Source organism: Mirounga angustirostris, unplaced genomic scaffold (assembly GCF_029215605.1).
Source record: "Mirounga angustirostris isolate CCGP_5_RB_7025 unplaced genomic scaffold, mMirAng1.0.hap1 SCAF_3, whole genome shotgun sequence".
Taxonomy (NCBI): domain Eukaryota; kingdom Metazoa; phylum Chordata; class Mammalia; order Carnivora; family Phocidae; genus Mirounga; species Mirounga angustirostris.
In genome coordinates this window covers 104756842-104778380 of record NW_026991711.1, presented here as the reverse complement: position 1 = coordinate 104778380, position 21539 = coordinate 104756842, and the positions used below count along the sequence as shown (strand labels likewise).

Sequence of the window (21539 nt, the reverse complement as noted above, 5' to 3'; positions counted from 1 at the left end):
CTTTAGTAAGTTACTTCTGATTTTATTATAAAGTTAGTAACAGCTGAACTATTTTTTTCTTCATTCTATCCCATTTTGTCCTATACTGAGTGTTTTGCTATGCTTCAGATCTAAATATCAAACAATTAATCGGAAAGCTACATCTACTTTAAGGAACCTCAAACTAAGCATGTCTGGCACTAATCACATCATGTCCAGCCCTCAAGGTTTTCTCTGTCCATTAATGGTGTGAGCATCTTACTAGCCATCCAGCTTGAAAGAGGATTCTTCCTGAACCCTCTCTGCCTCGAGTTCCACTCCATCAACTTGTCTTATAAATTCTGTGAACTGATCCCTGAGTCTATAACCGGTTGTACCTGACAGCTTACTGTTCCTGGCCCTCACCAATGGCTGAGGACCTTTGTGTTTTCCCACGCTCAGGAGGATTTTTTTCCATTTCCTATTTGTTAACATCATCTTACAGGCTCCGGTCAGTTGTAACTTCCTTTACAAAACCCTAACTTCATTACCTAGAATTAATTGTTCCCTACTCAGTGTTCCTGGAAATCCAACTATAAAACACATAAATACACAATAACTAGAATTCAAAGAAGCAGGTACTGTAAGTGGCTTCAGGGGAAGGGTTAGATCATATTTACTTCTGAGTGTATTGCTCCTGGAACAGTGCCCAGCATATTCAATGGTCATTAAAGCTTTCAGCTGGAATTAGGGGCTTCTGCTCCCTCACACACCAAGTCAGTAGAGACAGGCATTAATTCGGACTCTGGAGAAAGGCTTCCTTGGGTTTTAGTCCTAGATCTATGAGTTGCTAGCTGTGCAACTAGGGCAATGACTTAAAACTCCCTGAAGATCACTTTCTTCAGCTTTAAAAAAAGGCAAAGGAGTAGCACTTTCCTCACAGGATCTATCCAAGAACTAAAGAGATAACACAGGTGAAGCATTCTACTCAGCAGTTTGAACTCATTATTATTTCCTTGAGCTGGAGAGCCACCAGAACATCAAAATCAATAATGGTTTGGTGCAGCAGAGGGCCAACACAAGTGAGGAGCTATAGATCCCGAGGCATCCTGTTGAGGACACTTCTCACTCCTAGATGAGACAAAACATACTCTCATAGCTTTTACCCATGACTTCTGCCACTTAATAACTTGTCACTCTTTCTGCCTCCTCAAGCTGTTTGCTACAACCAGAGTACTGTGCAATGTTCTTATGTTCCAGGAGTCTGAGTGACAAGTGATCTATACTTCAGAGAACCTAGGCTGTAGCGGGCATAAGGATCTACCACCTTGGGCGCCTGGGTGGCTCAGTTGATTAAGCAACTGCCTTCGGCTCAGGTCATGATCCTGGAGTCCCGGGATCGAGTCCCGCATCAGGCTCCCTGCTCAGTGGGGAGTCTGCTCCTCCCTCTGACCCTCCCCCCTCTCATGCTCTCTCTCTCTCATTCTCTCAAATAAATAAAATCTTTTAAAAAAAAAAAAAAAAGGATCTACCACCTTTCCCCGATTCTTGTCAGTTCTCCCTGTTCTGGAACAAGGTGAGAAGTCAGGACGCAATCAAGGTGGAAAGGGTGGTGCTGAGAAGAGAAAGCCCTCAATGGAGGCTGAGGAAAGGAATAATTATCCTTAGGAGCCTATTGAGCCCTTCAGCCAGGAAAGCTATTTCCAGATGGCAAGTTATAATTAAGAAGGCTGGTAGGCAGCTTGAAGCCCAGGACTAGCATTTCTCAAACTCGGCTGCATATATCTCCTGTGATTTTTGAGTGGGGCTTCCATGATTAAATAAGTTTGGGAAATATCTCCACCGTATCATCTGGAGATTTACATTATATATTAGTATATAGTAAAAATTTTGTAAATAAAAAAACATAGTTTAATTCTGTATTTCTGAGAATTATTTAAACATGAGAATTTATACAATTACTTCTACCTTAGAATGCTAAGTGACTTCTTGGTGAACATGTAAGATATGCTTGAAAAGCTGGCCTATACTAATAAGTAAAGCAGTCAACAGTTTTGTATGCAAAAACGAACCTCATGGCTAAGCTTTCACAGAATGCTATTTCCACGAGCCCGAAAGAAATGCACTCTTCACTTTTACGGGCACTGTTCCTGAGAGCCCTTGGATGTGTGAAAGGCTAATGGGATCTGCTATTTTATTTGTGTGATCTGATTTTTACTATCTTCTCTAACTCCAGATATTCTGTGAAGCTTTTTATAGGGTTGAGGATTGGTGAAGGACAACCCATAAACCAAATCCAGTCTACTGCCTGTTTGTGTATAGAAAGTTTTTTGTGAAACCCAGACATGTTCTTTATTTATTGTTTATGGCTAACTTTGCCATACAACAGAGCCAAGTAGTCCTGACAGATCATGTGGCCTGCAAAGCCTAAAATACTTACTATCTGATCCTTTACAGAAGAAGCTTGCTGACTTGAATTTCTAGGATTATTATTATTTTTTAAAAGATTTTTATTTATTTATTTGACACAGAGAGACACAGCGAGAGAGGGAACACAAGCAGGGGGAATGGGAGGGGGAGAAGCAGGCCTCCCGCGGAGCAGGGAGCCCAATGCAGGGCTCGATCCCAGGACCCTGGGATCATGATCTGAGCCGAAGGCAGACGCTTAACGACTGAGCCACCCAGGCGCCCCTCTAGGATTATTATTTAAAATTAGATGACATCTTTCGGGGCGCCTGGGTGGCTCAGTTGGTTAAGCGACTGCCTTCGGCTCAGGTCATGCTCCTGGAGTCCCTGGATCGAGTCCTGCATCGGGCTCCCTGCTTGGCGAGGAGCCTGCTTCTCCCTCTAACCCTCCCCCCTCTCATGTACTCTCTCTCTCTCTCTCATTCTCGCTCTCTCAAATAAATAAATAAATCTTTAAAAAAAATAAAACAAAATAAAATTAGATGACATCTTTCTAAAAGTAAGATTATAGACTTTATTATCCATATTAATTCAATCTGGAAAATATCTACTTAATAACTGTATCTAATGCCAGGAAAAAAAAAAAAAACCCTTAAAACTGTCATAGCTACAAAACTAAAACATCAAAAACAGACTGTTCCATATGAGTGCAAAAGTCATGGCATTCAGACAGTCTCAGTGTTTTGAGAGAGAATTAAGAGTTGCATACTTAGAGAAATTCTTGTTTTCAGAATGCTGACTTAATTTTCAAAGCTTTACTAAGCTGTCTTTTTTTTTTTTTTAAAGATTTTATTTACTTATCTGACAGAGAGAGAGAGAGAGAGAGAGAGGGAACACAAGCAGGGGGAGTGGGAGAGGGAGAAGCAGGCTTCCCTCGGAGCAGGGAGCCAGATGCGGGGCTCGATCCCAGGACCCTGGGATCATGACCTGAGCCGAAGGCAGACGCCCAACGACTGAGCCACCCAGGTGCCCCCTAAGCTGTCTTCTTAAAACTCTAGACACTTCCCATAGTCCTTCACATGGTTAAAATTTTAATCTTGTTAATTTATTAATGCACTTAAATTTAGCCTCTTCTGAACACTAATGAAATCTCTATTTGAATTATAATTAATGGGAAAGTTCTTGAAATATGCAATTTAGTTTAGTCACAAGTGAAAATTCTCATCTTTCCTCAATAAAGATAGAACTTCAGAGTTATTGCTCAGTATGTAGAACACTCTACATGTAAATTGAATAATCTAATACTCATAGCTGGATTTTTATTGAATTGCAGAATTTGATGAGACCTACATGGGTACTACGATAAACATCTTGTGTTGGTATTTTAAATTAGCATAATATCCTGTAAATCGAAATGGGTTTCCAGAGACTCTAAAATAACATGGTCACAGACTTTTTGTAAATATTGAGATAACAGTTATGATTTTAAATCGCTATGAAAGAATATCCTGAGCAAATTCTTTGTAGAATCACTAATGGTAATCTATTACTGCATTCTTACCCCAAACATTAAAGAGCATTCCAAAAGTACTTTGAAAGTAGTAAGTTTGAAGACCTTAATATTGATCGTATATCTAAATACATATGAACTGTTAGAAATATACATGGAGAGTAAATGACATCACTCAAGCCCACTGAGGGTACTTGCCCTTCTGAAAAGTTTATTTCCCTTTTAGAGTCTCTGAAAAAGAATACCCAGTCCTAGAGCAACTTACACTTGGACAAAGAACTGAGAAAAGTGAGTAGAAATGGTATATAGCCCTTAGGATGATCTGTTAACATTAGCAATGACAGCTATCATTTTTTGAGGATTAATATAGTCATAAACTGTGGTAGATGATTTCTGTGTATTACTTTTCCATATGCTAATTCAATAATGTAGATATTATCACTACCATTTATGATCAGGATGTTGGGATTCTGAGAGTTTAATCTTGCCAAAGGTCAAATAATAAGTGACTACAATTTTAAGACATGCTTACTAGACTCCAATGCCTAGGCCCTTATAACTATGCCTTAAGATACTAATAAACAGGTTCATTAATTAGAGCAGATGAAAAGATGGAGCAAGAAAGCACAATCAGCAATTTTTAAATCTTGACTGACACCTGAGGTGTCTGTGTTATGATCCAGAGTTTGAACTAACACAAAGCTTATGGGAGTAAACAAAGGAATATGTCTTCTGAAATATCTGGCATTCCCATGCATCCTGGTCAAGTTCAGTTGACTGTGTGGTCTCTATCTTGGGAGCCTGGGGAAAGTGTGTGCCATTGGTAATGCGGGAGGGAGGGAGGGAGGGAGGGAGGGAGGGAGGGGGGGAGGAAGGAAGGAAGGAAGGAAGGGGAGAAGGAGAGAAAAAGGAAAGAAGGAAAGAAAGACCGACTGACCCAGGAGAGCATACTTCGACAATCAGAATCTGAAACCATCCAATGGCTTTTCTTTAGGTCTGATGACTTAAATGAGACTGGGATAAGCAGAATCCAATGAAAAAGACTGACTAATGGCACACAAAGTAAATTTTTGGAAAAGCCTAACATTACCAAAAAAAACAGAAGACTGAGGAGCAACTTAAGAGCAGTATTTACAGAGAAGAATTATAAAAAGGCAGGGTAAGAGTATGTACTCACACAGTGATTCTAATCTTCAGTAGGAAGGATTTTGGTCATGAATGAAAGTAGCTCTCTGAAAGTGAGGATCGTTAGAATTGTAATGTCTTGGCAAAAGGGGTTAGGTAGCATTCTTTAAAAAATTTTTTTTAAAAACCCTCTAAAGTCCTCCTATAGTGGATTTATTATGACTAAATGGGAAATATAAAAGGGAAATACTGATTCATTTCAGGAGATTCTACACTCATCCTTCTACTTTTAAGGTAGTAATTTTTGTTTTTTTTAAGATTTTATTTATTTGAGCGACAGAGAGTGCACAAGAGAGAGAATGAGCAGGGCGAGAGGCAGAAGGAGAGGGAGGAGCAGACCCCCCCCCACTGATCAGGGAGCCCTACTCAGGGATCTATCCCAGGACCCCAAGATCATGACCTGAGCCGAAGGCAGACGCTTAACCAAGTGAGCCACCCAGGAGCCCCAGGTAGTAGTTTTCAAAGTGTGATTTGTGGACACCTAACATGTCCTTGAGATACTTTCAGAGGGTCTATAGGTCAAAACTATTTTCATAATAATAATACAGATGTCATTGACCTTTCAATTTAACTCTTATGACATTTGTAATGATGATGCAAAAGCAATGTGGGTAAAACTGCTGGTACCTAAGATAAATCAAAGAATGGCAGAAAACTGTACTATTGTCAATGCAGTCTTTTCCACTACATACTTGGCTATACATCCTTATAATATGCTGTATGACTAATTTTGAAGTGTGTATAAAGCACTTCTCCTGCTTATTGAAGTTAGATGATTCTCTCAAGAAAAGGCACTTATACACAATTGAGTTGCAAGCTAAACTAGTTCCTTCGATCCTGGGATAACACTTTTACTTAAAAGAACATTTTCCAGACAAACTATGGTTATACAGACTTAAATAGCGAGCAGATAAATTCTAAAAAAAAAAAAAAAGTGAAGAAAAATAATAGTATCTGTTCACAGCGATAAAAATCAAGCTTCCAAGGAAAAAGTCAAATTGTGGAAAATTTGAATCTGCCACCACAAGCTTAGGAAGCTTCTCAAGACTTAATTTTTTTTCTGATAAGATCAGTGGTGCTATTAATATGAATTTTTGATATTAAGTAGTGAAATACGTCAACATTTCAGCATAACTCAATCAATAAATATATTCTAAATGACCAATGCAGATGTTAGAAAATCATAGATTAAAGATTTATACAAAGCGTCAGATAGCTCACTGGTTAATGGTAACAGAATATGAAAAGTGGATTGTTATGATTTCAGGTTTTACATTGCAATTGAACTTTGAAAAACTATTAGTCAAATTTTTGGTATATATCAAAGACTATCCAAAGTCATCTAAAAAGATCTACTAAAATATTTTTTCTATCTACATATCCTTATAAAGCTGGAATTTCTTATGCTTCACTAAAATAACCTATTACAAACAAATGAACGCAGAAAGATATGAGAACTCAGCTGTCTTCTATGATGCTAGAGATGAAAAAAATTGCAAAATGTCAAACAATGTCACTTTTTAAAACTTTTTGTTTTGGAATATATAGTTATTTTTCACAAGAGTGAAACATGTTAACATGTAATGGATTTAATTTTAATTTTAAAGAAATTAAATCTTTTTTAATCTCACTTTATATTTTGAAAACAGTAAACATAGATACAATCGATATAAACAAAAGTTCTTTTGTATCCTCAATTTTTAAGAGTATAAGGGAACTTAAAAGTAGACAATTTGAGAATCATGGTTTTAAGGGCAATTTCCTAAAAGCCTTTTATTTTTTTCTAAAGATTTTGTTTGAGAGAGGGTGGGGGGTGAGGAAGAGGGATAAGCAAACTCCCTCCTGAGTGAGAAGCTGGGCTTGATCCCAAGACCAGAGATCACAACCTGAGCCAAAGTCAGAGGCTCAACGAACTGAGCCACCCAGATACCCCCACCAAAAGCCTTTTAGATGAAACTCTGATTTCTTTCCTATTTCAACTGAAATAATTTATTTTTATTTATTTATTTTTTATTTTTAAAGATTTTATTTATTTATTTGAGACAGAGAGAATGAGAGAGACAGAGAGCACATGAGAGGGGGGAGGGTCAGAGGGAGAAGCAGACTCCCTGCCGAGCAGGGAGCCTGATGCGGGACTTGATCCCGGGACTCCAGGATCATGACCTGAGCCGAAGGCAGTCGCTTAACCAACTGAGCCACCCAGGCGCCCCTCAACTGAAATAATTTAATAAGTGTTCTACAAATTTCACTCTCTCTGGCATTAAGACAAGCAATTAATATTCATGAACAACAACTATGTACCATAAACAAAGCACTACAAAATGGGCAGCAGAATGACTAAATTAAGACCTTTAACTCAAACACCTGCAGATTCTGGGCATGTGACATAAATACATAAAATAATCTCCATCTAAAAACATTCTTGAAACTCTCCACATTATTTTTCTATCAGTCATGTTATTTTTTATAGAAACTTCAATTCCAAGAATATTGTTTTCATTGTAAAACTACAATAAGAAAGCAGTATCATAAGTGTCATAATAAATAGTCATGGACCCTGTTGTCTCTGGTTTCTCCCCTGAGTGCAGAGAAACCCTCTCTGGCCCTGTTCCAGCTGTACCTCTTCCTTATGGCAAAGAATCTGCAGAGGCAAGGAAGGGAACGTGCCTCTAGGCGGTCTGCTCTGTGCCTCCTTCTAGTATCTGTTAGACCACATTCCAAAGGCCTGAACGCCAGAAGTCTCTGCGAAATGTTCCTCAAAAAACTAAAAAGAGACCTACCCTATGATCCAGTAATCACACTACTGGGTATTGTCCCAAAGAAGAATATGAAAACACTAATTCAAAAGTATATATGCACCCCTACGTTTATTGCAATAATAAACTTATAATAGCCAAGTTATGGAAGCAGCCCAATGTCCACTGATAGATGAATAAGAAGAGGTGGTGTATATATATACAAGGGAATATTATTCAGCCACAAAAAGGAAAATCTTGCCATTTACAATAACATGGATAGATGTATAGGGTATAATGCTAAGCAAAGTAAGTCAGAGAAAGACAAATACCATGTGATTTCATTCATATGTAAAATTTAAGAAACAAAGCCAATGAAAAAAGGGAAAAAAAGACAAATCAAAAAAGCAGACTCTTAACTATAGAAAACAAATGGTTACCCAAGGGGAAGTGTGGGGGGAATGGGTGACATAGTTGAAGGGGATTAAAGAGTGAACTTGTGATGAGCAATGAGTAATGTATGGGATTGTTGGATCACTATACTGTACACCTGAAACTAATATAGCATTGTATGTTAACTACACTGGAATTGAAATTAAAAAAATATATACAGCAGTAAAAAAATAATTCTCTGCCAAATGAGTTTGAGTTGCTTTCATGAGTTGGGTCTCTTCCCTAGGTTTATTCTCCTGATGGATGGGACTGCACCTCTCCCTGCATGTAAGTACCATTAGGCCTGAAGAGTGGCCATGGGGTGTTGGGCTGCAGTGGACAGAGCCTGTATAAATAGTGGGACAGAGTAGGGGCTGGAAGAGCGCAAGGACAAAGCACGGGCTGAAGACTGAGTTTCCTTATAGTACCACATCCATCCCAAACTTTTGAGAATCCCAAATGTAAACTTAGCCTTCTGCGTTGTTATGAAAGTCTATTTGTTAAGGGAGAAGAATACAACATATTTTCTCTACCCTTTTCTCCCCCTCCCTCAGATACAACATATTTTATATAACAAGTTTGTTGCCCTGATTTATAACCTAATTATCAAAATATGAAATGTCGGTAATTGTTTGCTCCTGCCAGGCTACAACTGTTAAGGGATGGGCCTGGCTATTGATGCCTGGCCTAGGTGCAGGGCAGGACTAGGGGACAGGAAAAGAAACCATCAAACTGATAGAGTCTGTCTAAAGAGGACAGGCATTTTCAGATTCGCTTGAAATTTGCCAGATATTCTGATTTTTACAGAGATATTAGGAATCCAAATTTTAATGCAGAAATTCCTATTTCTAACATAATAAAAAAATAATAAAAAAATATGCAAGCCAGTGTTGGCCAAAAAAAAAAAAAAAAAAAAATCTTGACAACTAATCAAAAAAAATACCTGGTAGCAAACACTGATCAGTCCAAATAATGAACTCAGCAGTTGATAACTTTCCAATGGACCACCAGATTATAGTATCTGGACTTGAAGAAAGTTTGTAATATGGTGAGGTTTCCAAAAACCTTCTCCCGAAATCCTCCCCAGTATCACAATTAATAACAATGCTAATAATAACAGCTGCTACTTACAGAATACCTAATACAAAGCCAGGCATGTATTGTTGACTGTGTTATTGCAATAGCATTTATACTTTCAAAGATTTTCTCATCTATGGGAAAGCTTTGGAACTCAACTGTCAGTTTCCATTTAGCCAGTCCTGTTTATAATAATTCTATCAAGAAATCTGCTTACACTTCTGCATGGTGACTTGATTGTGGAAGTATAAAGTATATGCATGTAGATTAGAACAATTTACCTGATCTGTGGAGGGATTAAATCTTGGCACAAATTGTAATTAAGTGAGTTAATTTGCTTCCCACATTGATTCCAAGCCTGTAATTCAATAACAGGTTTTGGGCAAGTGCAAGTTGAACCCTTTTGAGCAATATGGGCATCAGGAATGAAACTCTTCTTCTTCTATGCCAATAAAGTGTCATCTCTTGATTATAACTTCTTTTATAGCTTTTCCATAACTCCTTCAAATGGTATTCTAGATGGGCTATAAAGTAGTTAATCAGAATAAATTAAAATTTGTTCTTAGCACTAAAATGTAAATTAATTGTAGGTTTTCTCCCAAATCTAACCATTTTAAACATCTGGTATATATATTTTAGTGCTTCATTCACTCTACTGGTGATAATTTTAGCAAGTTGTTAAAACTACTTTTCACTTCCTCATCATAGCAGTTCAAGGGGTGCAGCTAATGTGTCAGCATCGAAGCATCTCTCACAAACTCATTAGAGAAACAACCAGTCCTCTTTGGCTCATCATAAAGCAAAATAGGGCAGAACGTTATCATCTGCCCACTGCCAACCCGACAATAAAATCACTGGCCTTACCGTGAAGAAAGTCTAAAGTTTTTAAGAATTAAGGGCATTCGGTACAGAAAATCTTTTCACTGCCATGTTTTATACTTCTGAATATCAATTTTCACCAGCTGTGATAGTTTCTTTTGTAACATCTGCTAGAGAGTGAAAAAGATGCATAGCAATTGTATTTAAGCATAGCAATACTTTTTTTTTTTGATGATGATTAAGGCCAACAGAATTATGTGAAATTCATGACTTGCAAATGATATAAATTATATAAAGATTGAAAATGCTCATAACTTACTTTTAATTAAGTAATAAGCCAGAACAGATTTTTCAGTTTTGAGTAATGTGCATTGCAAATGACAGGCAATAATTCATGCAAAGAGGATCATATATTGAGTTCAAGATGTTCATATTTCATTTTTACATTCCAAAGCTGTTTCAATTCAGTTTTTCTCTTAGATCTTTGCTATCCCTATTTTGTGTTAAATAGCCAACTTGACCAATTGTTTCCCCAGAATTATTCGCTATTTTACTCAATTGTTTTTCTGGTTTGGTTTCCTAGATATAGAGGACTTCAATTCTAATGCTTAGAACTCTGGGGTGAGAGCAAAGATAGAATCCAGATAGGCCTCCCATCACATCAAATGTTCCATTTTCATAAATGATTTTCCCCGGTTTTTACTGAACTTGTCATTTGTTCAGCTTCATATAGACATAGCTTTAGTCACTATATGTAGAAAAATCACCATTTTTTAAAAGTGGACAAATATAGAATTAGCAATTCAGTTTTCAAAAAAATGGTATATGGGTATACTGCTTATCTGATTTGAAGTCTGCTTATTTTTCAGATGGGCTGAGGCACTGGAAGGTTGGTGATGCCAAATAACTTGCAAAATGGAATGATGCTCTTGCCAAAAAAGAAAGAAAAAGTGTCACGGAAGAGTCAAGGCAAATCAGGCAATTCATATCCTCATAGGGAAAATATTAGGTCATTCTTCTTCACACAAGAGACTTTCAGATCCTTGATTAAAAAAATTTTTTCCATCTTAATATAAGGGTCAAAATGTTACTTAAAACTATTTATGCCTTATCAAATTAAATGTCAAAAAGAGTAAAATTAAGAGCATACAGTAGGCATTTTAGTGCACTCCTCAAAATACATTTCACCACAGGTGATTCTCCAGTCTAGAAAAGAACTCCTCAAAGGCTATACATTAGCATCTCAAGGTGTAATCTGCAGACCCAGAGCTTTGCCACAATCTGGCAGCTTGTTAAAATCACAGTCTCTATCCCCTTACCCTAAGATCTACTCAGAGTCCGCATTTTAGCAAGTTATGTCACATGATTCACATGCACATTAAAGCCCCGCCCTGCCACACCACACACATGTCTTGTAAGTGGCTTTCAGATGTGCCTGTGACATTGAGTCTAGGATCCCAGACCATTCACTCCTGCTATAGACAGCTTTAAACACATATTCCAGTTTGCCAGATGAATATTACTGATTCCTTTATGTGCCATGAAATTTAAAAAAATAAAAGGTTGGAAAGTCCTTGACGGAGCTAATCAAGTTCATCCCATGACTCCTTCCAGAGATGGCTTAGGAATGGACACAAAATCCAACTTCAGCCAATGAGGCATGAGGTAGTCTTTTAGGGGAGTGAGGGAGACTCTGGGAAAATTTTATTGTTCCTAAGATCCTCAAAGAGAGACATTCTCTTATTCTTCTGGTTATTGCTGCATTAAGAGAATATGCCTAAAACTGCTGATGTCAGTCCTCCTAAAATCCTGAGGATGAAATCAACACCAAAGATGAAAAAGCCAAGAGACTGAGAGCAACTATGTTCTTATTTTTATTTTTTTTAATTTACTTATTTGAGAAAGAATGAGAGAGGGAGAGCATGAGAGGGGGGAGGGTCAGAGGGAGCAGACTCCTCGCCGAGCAGGGAGCCCGATGTGGGACTCGATCCCGGGACTCCAGGATCATGACCTGAGCTGAAGGCAGTCGCTTAACCAACTGAGCCACCCAGGCGCCCCGAGAGCAACTATGTTCTTGATAACAATACTGAGCCACAGAACCAAACAGTCCTAGAGCCTGCATCACCACTAGATTTATTACATGAGGTAATGTATTTCCCTATTTTTTCAGCCAATTTGGGTTGAGGTTTATGTTAGCTGCAAATCATCTTAATATAGAGAAGGAATGGATACTTTTGCTGATTGAGTCCAAATTCCTTCATGCATTTTTAAAGGTAGAGCAGTTCTGATACCATAAGCATTTAGAGCATTATCTATAATTCCAACCATTCACTCGAGCTTCCAGGAATGCAAGTACCCAGTGAAAATTGAGCAGTAGAGTTGAAATGAGTGTAAATAAGGTCTCCTCCTGGCACAGCATTTATTCTCAGTGTTTGCTGAATGAATGAATGAGTGAACGAATGATGGCACAGGTGTGCAGAATTAAAGTTGCCTTTCAAAACATTTACAATTACCTTAAATTCCATTTTATTTTTACCTCTTTTCTTTCTAAAATCTACCAGGGCTCATTAAAAAATTACTGTTGCTAAGAAGTCCCTGTCAACATCACAAACTTATGTAATTTTACCTGTTATATTTCTCTAGGTCTCCTCCCGATGTACCTAGTTATAAGGCATGGAGATATACCCATAATATAGGAATACTGCAAAGTAAAACATATTAACTACCATATCATACCACTCCAAACCATGGGTCCATGCAGTATCTTATATTTTTCTACATATTTAGGGGTATTTGCACAGCCAGGAGATAAGTCCCCTCATGCCTAAGGAAAAGGCAGGTGCTGGAAGCCATATGTTCATTTAAATCATCTCCCAGAAGAGGTCACTTCCTGGTGGTAAAGGTGATTTCCCCTTCTAGTAGTACAGGGAGATTGTCAGAAGAGAGTGTTGCAGAATGAGGTCAGAGTACCCCTTACTTGTTTTCCTAGAGAATAATGAATATGTAGTATACACATGAACATCCCAACTTCCTGGCCCTTCAAGTGCGGGGGAAAAAAAAAACAAAAAACAAAAAAAACAAAACTTGGGCATGCATTTTGCAAGTCTCCTAAAGTTCCCAACATGCTTCAGCTTTGGTAGCTGCCATGGTTTCTGGCTTAATAACATACCTCTTACTGGTTTCTTCCCTTCCCTGAAACACTTTTCTAATGGTGCTCCCTGCACTTGAGAAATAATTCTTGTTTTTGAATCCTATCTGAGGTCTGTTTCTGGGAGAACCTAATCAAAAACACTTTTCAAGGTGCTCATCCAGAACCAGGCAGTATATCTGTTTTAGGGGTAGCATGAAGAGGCAGCCAAAAATTAAAATCAACGATAAGTGAGGAAATCATATAGTAGGAAAAGGAGAACCAAGGAAGGGTAAATGGGAGAAGTGTGGGTAAATAGGTATTTAGGTAAGACACATTTAGAAAGTGAATTTGAGCAAAGATTAAAAAATATAAAACCCCAATGCACATATCAAATGTTTTTTTTAAATGAATGTAAAATGTAAAATTTGAATCTGCAGTGACTTAAATACAATTGTGTTTCCTTGCTCCAAAACAGAGCAAAGCAATAGCAATTTTCACTCTGTGTTATTACCATTCTGGTTTATGACACACAGAACCTGCTGGCCTCCGTTTGACATACTGTGCACTGGAGAGTCAAGTCAACTCAAACTTCTTCCCTAATATTGCTATTCAAATCAATTTACCTTCAGTTCCAAGGGTGACAAGATTGTTGTCTATTAGGGTGGAAGATGGCTTTGGACAACCCTTCCGCTATTGGAGAATATTCTTCAGAGGCAGACTTTGCAATTGGATCTGTACTTTCATGTTTTGGCACAGGTAATAAGCACAGTGTCCCTTACCTTGCCATCTAAGAGAAAGATTTCTCTTCAGGGAAGATAGCTACAACTCCAAATGGACTTGGGCAGTCTATATTTAAATAGCAGTGGAGCAGGACTTTAATCCAATGTGGAGGGAATTTGATGAGTAGCTTCCAGAGAAAAGGCAATAGAGTAAATCCAAATATCTAACATCATTATAGAGTGTTTGGTGACTCATAAGTTGAAAGTCAATTTTGTTAAAAGACAGCATGTTAGACAATCACTTGATTTAAAATGTGAGATTCTCACTCTCCATGAGAAAGCCTGTTGAAAGAGAGAGAGAGAGAGAAAGAGAGAGAGAGGGACTAAGAGAGAGAAAGAGACACAGAGAGAAAGAGAAAGGAGAAAGGAGAAAGAGAAAGAAAGAGAAAAAGAGAGAAAGAAAAAGAAAGAGAAAGAAAGAGGAAGAAAGAGAAAGAAAGAGAAAGAGAAAGAAAGAAAAAGGAAGAAAGAAGCCTGTATAAGGGCTGTTGAGGAGACAGAAACATATAAGTGGCTTCTTCTTCCTGACTCATAGCTTCCCTGGCCTGAGGGCCTTGCTGATTTGAAAAGGACTCTGAGCTCAGAGACATGTATTTCAGGCAAGATCATTAAATGTCTTATAAACTATATTACATAGTTTGCACTTTATCCTGAAGGTAACAAGAGACCTATGAAAGGTTTTATGTATAACCAGATCTGTGATCTAGAAAGTTCACAGAGGCTGCTGTGTGAGGAATGGAGCAGAGGGGAGGAGAGGAGAGATTAGAGACAGCATTAATTTACACATCTCCCGTGTCACATACTTATTTCCTTTTTGTGGTGAGAACAATTAAGATCTAGTCTCTTAGTGACTTTGAAGCTTATAGTAGAGTATTGTTGATTAAAATCACTATGCTGTGCATTAGATCTTCAGGATTTACCTACGAGTTAAAGTTTATACCCTTTAGATCTTTCAAGCTTTATCCCAATATTATTACCAGAAAGCAAGTTACCTAGATCCTGACTGGATCCTATGATAGATCCCTACAGAAAAGCATTTGTTGAATCATGATTTTTTTTTTCTACCTAAGAGTCAGGATAAAAATTACTTTCAAGGAGATATTCATCAAGTTTTTTTTTTTTCTTTTTAAGAAGGTGCTATACTCCCATCATTTCAATTTCATTTTCTAAAAGGTATGTTTAATATAACCAAATCTTGTGGTTAAAGTCAAAACCATATTCTTTCAACACCTGAAAAAAGAGGGAAGTTTCTACTCTGTATTTAAAGCTTAAGCGACAGAAAAAAGATATGAAAAGAAGGTTCTGCCACTACTTTTCTACAAAAATACTTGAGAACTTCTACTTTAAGTTCTTGGTTAAGAAGACCATTTTAGAAAATTGGAAACACAGATGATGTGATTTCCTGCTGAAGCTAATGTCATCCAATGTAATATTTTAGGAGTTAAGGGGCCAGGGATAATATGAAGTATGGAAACTTAGGGAAAGAGTTACAAAGACAAAATTTGCCTGCTTCATAACTTTATAGCTGTTCCCATCCAATCCTGGAATTCCTGCCTAGGGACAGTATAGGGGCTAAGGGCAGGCTGCCCCACGATGGGCCACTTTGGCATGAAAATTACTATAAGCTGAATGCAATCGAGACCCTATGAGCTCAAGAGAAACTTCTGCACCTCCCTTAACCACACAGAAGAATCTAAATTGGAGGTCTTTCCCAGAATAAGGATTACTCTCAGAGATAAATTTTATCCAAGTGACCCATCTACATGGCAGGACAAACATCTAATTACCAAACATCTGCTCTTCTTATCACCCTTTGAATTGTATTCCTTTCTCCTGAAGTCCCAGACTCCTACACTCTTTCTCCTTAGTTCAGAATGACATGTATACCTCATATTGTCTGTCCCTGGAATTTCCATGTCTGTGTGGATTCCCCATACATGTACTACTAAATTTGATTTTCTCCTGTTAATCTGTCTCAAGTCAATTCCATTCTTAGTCCAGCTAGAAGGACCCTTGAAGAGGACATGAATTCTTGCTCCCTGACAATAGCATTAGGAACATTTACCAAGCCAGCCTAATAAAGAACATTCTAGAGGTACATAAGAACATCTTGAATAACAAAAGTAATTTTGACTATTTGCAGAGTAGCCATACCCAGTATCAAAACACAGTAAAATTCAATACAGAGTGGACAACAGGTATAAGAAAATTGCTTTCATGAGTGATTCTGGCAGCTCTCAAGAAAAATGAGCAAAGTTTCAAAAGATATTAACAAACCTGAGGGGTATTACTCTGGAATGATCAAGAATAGTTTATGTGTAGACACAAATGTGGGGGGAGAGAAATCTCTTAAGAAAAACAATTTTTCTTGGAGATGGTGGCAGGGCAAGAACAGAAAAGAAAAACTGCATCTCCTTTGAGCTCTACTCAGCTCAATTAGTGAGATGTCCAACTTGAGAGCAGTTTGGGTTGGCAGACAGGCATAAAGGAAAAAAAAAAATGGAAGAACACTAGCCCTTAGGAGACATTTCAAGCTGCCTGAGATGGGGTACAGTGTGCCTGGGTTTGGGAATAACTACTATTACGTTAGGGAGAGGTGAAATGTTCTAGGAGTATCTGCCCTATTAAATCTTCCCAAATAACCCTGAGGAATGAATCCCGGTGCTTCCCTTAATTCTATGGCACATGATATCTCATACTTAAAGTTTTTTCAAAGATGCAACACCAACACCCCTCCCCACACAAGAATGGTACACCTCAATGTACTTAATCATGGATAAACTTGGGCTGCCTTCCATTTTAATGCTCAAGAACAGGACTTGTTACTCCATTACAGTCTGGGTCTTCTGCCAAAGTACTAAGTCCAAAGTGAGCAGGACACTGTCAGGAATGATTTGGACTAGCCTAGAATGAGTGGGAGTTGGGCTGGTCAAAAAGAAGCAAGAAGCCAAAACTGGTTAAGTCAAATTAAAGCTTAAGTGTAGCCATATTTTTCTAGGTAAACAGACATTCAGATAGACTGACAGTTTCCACATCATAACATTCTATTAATTAATGTAGTATTAAAATGAGCATAAGCTCTTTCTCTATAGAAACATGTTTTCATCCACAAGCCTCTTCTAAGAACGAAATATTCATGCTAAAATATTTCTATGTATCTTTGGAAAGAAAGTATTCTTTAAAACCTTATTACCTTACTATGAAAAATAAAATGCATTATACTCATTTCCAAATTTAGACCACTTCTCTTTGGGGAGAAGACACACCTTTAAAATAGCAATTGTTTCTAAAAAACACACATTTTTAATTTATATCCTCTCATTCAGTGGCAAACATAATCAAAACTCAAAAATATATTTAAGTAGGCAGCATACATTTTTAAAAAGTATAGGTAATGAATCTCAATGTATCATTTTTTTCCCCCATACACACTGTGAACACACAGATTTGCAACCTATAAACAAAATATAATTTCCTGGAACTCTTGCCTTTAATCATGTGAAGAACTCATAAGGGGAACTGTAAGTCCAACAGAACTTTCATTTCCCTATATTTAAGCCTTTATTAAGGAGAATTTCAAAAGAAAAAATAGCAAAAATATGAAGTATGATCTACTCAACATATTATAGACTGTAAAAAAATTAAAATATATTATGTATTTTGTTATGCACAGGAGAGTCAAGGGGCATCAGCCAACTGACCTGATAATCCAATCAACTATTTAGAAGTTTTCTGCCTTGATAAGACTTTTGGGGAAACTGCATGCTGGAACTATTTAGCATCACAAATAGACTTAGCAGAAAGCTATTCAAGTATTGCTGTCACTCTGGCACTTCTAGAGAAAAAGCTATCACATTGATAGGTTTGGGTTTAAAAGGGAGGCGTTTTATGAGAGATTATAAAAATTGATTCCACTAACAGGTTCAGAACAGTTCATGAGCTTGTGTACATAATGCCAACTTTTTTTTTTTTTTTTTTAATCACTGAGATTGCGATGGGGATCCAACATTCAGGAGTTTTCAGAAGAATCTTGAAAGACTCTGTGGGCAATAATAGTTTGGAGGTTCCTATTTCTTTCTTCTAGAAGGGCTAGTGTTTTGAGAATTTAAATGACACATCATAGCACAGGAGACCAGGGTTCTAACATTTTTTCTACAGAACTAGCCACCCACTCATTCAGAGAGAAGGCTTCTTTTAAAATAAAGCATCTAGTAAGTATAATTTGACAATACACATGGTAGTGCACGAGGGGCTGAATGAGTTACAAAAGTAAAAAGACCTTGCCTTCACAAGACCTCCCGTTCTACAGAGAAATGAAGGAGAAGAATGAGTAAGCATATGTAGGTATGCGGACATTTACATAGGCATGTGTATTATATATACATATATACAAGTTGTATACATGTTTACATATATATTTATGAACAGTACGTTTGGCTCAATCTGACATATACAGAATTTTCCTCTTGCACAGATACTAAAGATATGTGCCTCTCTTACTGCTAAAATTTGGTTATATATTTTTCTAAACTCTTATGAATAGAACAGAGAGTATTAACCTGGTCCTAAAAATAGGAAAATAAATCTAAACCTGAGAACTAATTGGAAAGGAGACAAATAACCTAAGACCAGTAGTAAAACTGAACTTAACAAAAAAGCCTCAGTGGGTGTACCTCTAACTAGATCATATTTCCAGCTTAGAGAAACAAAAAACCATCTTTTCTAAAGACCTGCCATAAATAATGGAAGCTGGGGAATATTTCCTCAGTAATGAAACTTCCTGTCAACCCAATCTATTTTCAGATGAGTTAAGAAAATATGGATAACTTTAAATAGATTTCTATATATTATGTAATGTGAACACATACATACACACACACACACAGGGTATGCTCTTATATTTAAGAGCAAATATATAATGAAGTCAGCAAAGATTGCTTTCCACAAATCTACTTCCAGGTAAAAGCGTGCTTGCTTCAGAAAAGTAATTTCTCTAAGGAGAATTTCTTCTAAATTTAGGTTTTGTTTTGTTTTGTTTTGTTTTGTTTTACAACAGTATTCTCCCTTGCCATTCACAGACTTAGAAGTGAGAGGGAAGCCTTATTACTTAATGCACCTATGAATTAACTTATGTTAAAATACAAAGTATGGATTAGGGTGAAGTTTTTCAATTCAAGTTGAATTAAGCCACACACATGCTAGACATCTGAAACCTCTTTATAGCAGAATATACACCACACCAAATTTGATTTCTCATCATTAATTCCCAGGATTCTTTTCGGAGCTTAACAAACAAATGTCTCTGGAATGCTAAAAGTCTCTTCGTGAACTCAAGCGTAATAAGTATCTCTTGTAGACAGCCCCATCCTCACATAATTTTCACTTATGGAATTTATCTAAATTATTCTTAAAGTTGGGTTCAATTTTTTTCAGCTTGTACTACTTCTTAAGGTTACCAGTTTTATACGTCAATCAGGCATTTTGAAAAAGTTTCTTTTAAGTAACAACAGGTTGACAAGTATCTTTATCTTTATTCATACTCTCAAAATTGATGGACACACTTCTACACATTTGCCTTTGCATACTGAAAACAGAATCTTCAAGTCTGCACTCCAATGAAGTCCCTTTAATCCCTTGGTAATTTCCTAGTTCATAAAATTAGCATATTAAAAATTGGTGTTTAACATAAGTGTTATTAAGGTTTAACTTTCACTGAAGGTTTTGAGAAAGAATAAGAATTACCATGCATTGTTTATAAATGCTTAGTAGTTATTTTTCATTTTAAATGCCTGGAAAATCCCCTAGGGAGGGTCACATAGTCCTCATACATAGAATTCACTTGAAAATTTTCCTTGTAATGATAAACCTGTCTTATACCTTTCGTTGTACTAAGGTAAGGTTTATTTCCTTAGACTATCTCTGCTCTGATTGTCTCCCTCCTGTTTTTATTAATCATATCCTAATCTTCCCTTCACCAAACTATCGCACTTGTGGAATTTTGGGGGTTTCTTTGTTTTTGCAACCTCTATGTTGATTTTATGATCTTCTGCCTTGCCTTTCTCCACAGGTTTGCATTAGCTTTGAGAGAAGAAACTATGGTCACTATTTTACCACATAACCTTAAAAAGCAAAAGTAAAATACTCTGCCATCTTAGAACATAACTATTTTTTGGTAGAATGGTAATTTCTCACTTTTCAGTGAGTTATGGGTCCTTTAGCAAAATTTAGGAAAATTAATAGAATCAGTAATAGAAACCTGTGCAGCTATTCTGTTAAAATAGCTGCAGGATCACAAAGGAACTATATACACATATAAGACACCCTTCACAACTTTAAGAATAAGGAATTTTCAACTATCATGTGTGCTCTACCTATTCAATTGATTAAAAAAATACATATCAGTCCTAATCTGATAACCACTATGCAATCATGGGAGAAATTTGAAGTCTTTATTAAAATTCTTAACTAAGTCTTAGACTGTTATATGGGTAAAGCCAACTAACGTACTCTAATCAATTTTGCCTAGGATGGTTGTTTTATTAGACATCTCTATGGAAGGGTATCCTTCAGGGTTCCATTTATGCAAATAGCTTTGACTTTGGGAAAACAGAGAAATAGCTCAGAAAAGACATGAAAAAACTGGAAACTTTGGTGATGTTGAGAAGAAAAAAAAAATAGATGAAGAGTTTGGTGAAGGAAAAGAGTACCCCATTTCTGGAGTACATGGATGAAACCACTAACTATACTTATTGCCATAAAGTACTTGACATTCATCCAACATTAGTATTCCTGTATTTTTTAGTACTTATATTTAAATACATATACAAACAAATCACTTTTATAATATGCATAATCAAGTTACACTTCAAGACCATATAAAATCGGTTGGATTATTTCTCATAAACATTATTACTGCTAGCAACACCAAGTTGGTCTCTGCATTACCTAGGAGTGGGCAAGGCTTCTATTTCTGTTATATTACTTTATGTCCTCTTAACCCTCTTTTGAATTTGTGATAACTTTTTATGAGCTACTTGTGAAAAGACAATAACTTCATTTTCCACAAGAAATAATCAAGTGAGTAATTTTTTAGCTTTTTGTTGTTGTTGCCTCATGTACTTTACCTGATTCTTGAGATCCAGTCTGGGACATGGGCGACCTCCATTGTAAGGTTTTTCTTTTAGCCATTTGGACCGAATTCGCACTCCAATTCCACAAGACGAGCTGCAAGACCCCCAACTAGACCAGTCACTTAACTTGCAATCAAATGGGCATGGGATGACACATTCTTCTTGAATATAACCTGAAAGAAAAAGATTTAAGGGAGGAAAATCTAGTCAAAATGAACTGATCAAGTTTACTTGTTTACAGAAAGTATACAGTCACAGCTCAGATTGTTCAATAATATCACTGTAATGGCTTCAGTGATTTTCTATTCAAATAAACAGAGAAAGGTTTTAAGAGATAGGTAATATAGTCACATCTGCATTCCAAATTTGTGCCATCTA

The 21539-nt window shown here is 36.9% G+C and overlaps 1 long non-coding RNA gene across 1 annotated transcript in view; it reads right to left on the bottom strand.

Moving 5' to 3' along the window:
• Positions 1 to 21214, bottom strand: part of LOC129045634 (uncharacterized) — a 93694-nt gene extending 72480 nt beyond the window's left edge. The window contains exon 1 of the long non-coding RNA XR_008505629.2: positions 21156 to 21214. This is a non-coding gene — a long non-coding RNA (uncharacterized LOC129045634). The remainder of the gene's footprint in view (positions 1 to 21155) is intronic.
• Positions 21215 to 21539: the final 325 nt, after the last annotated feature.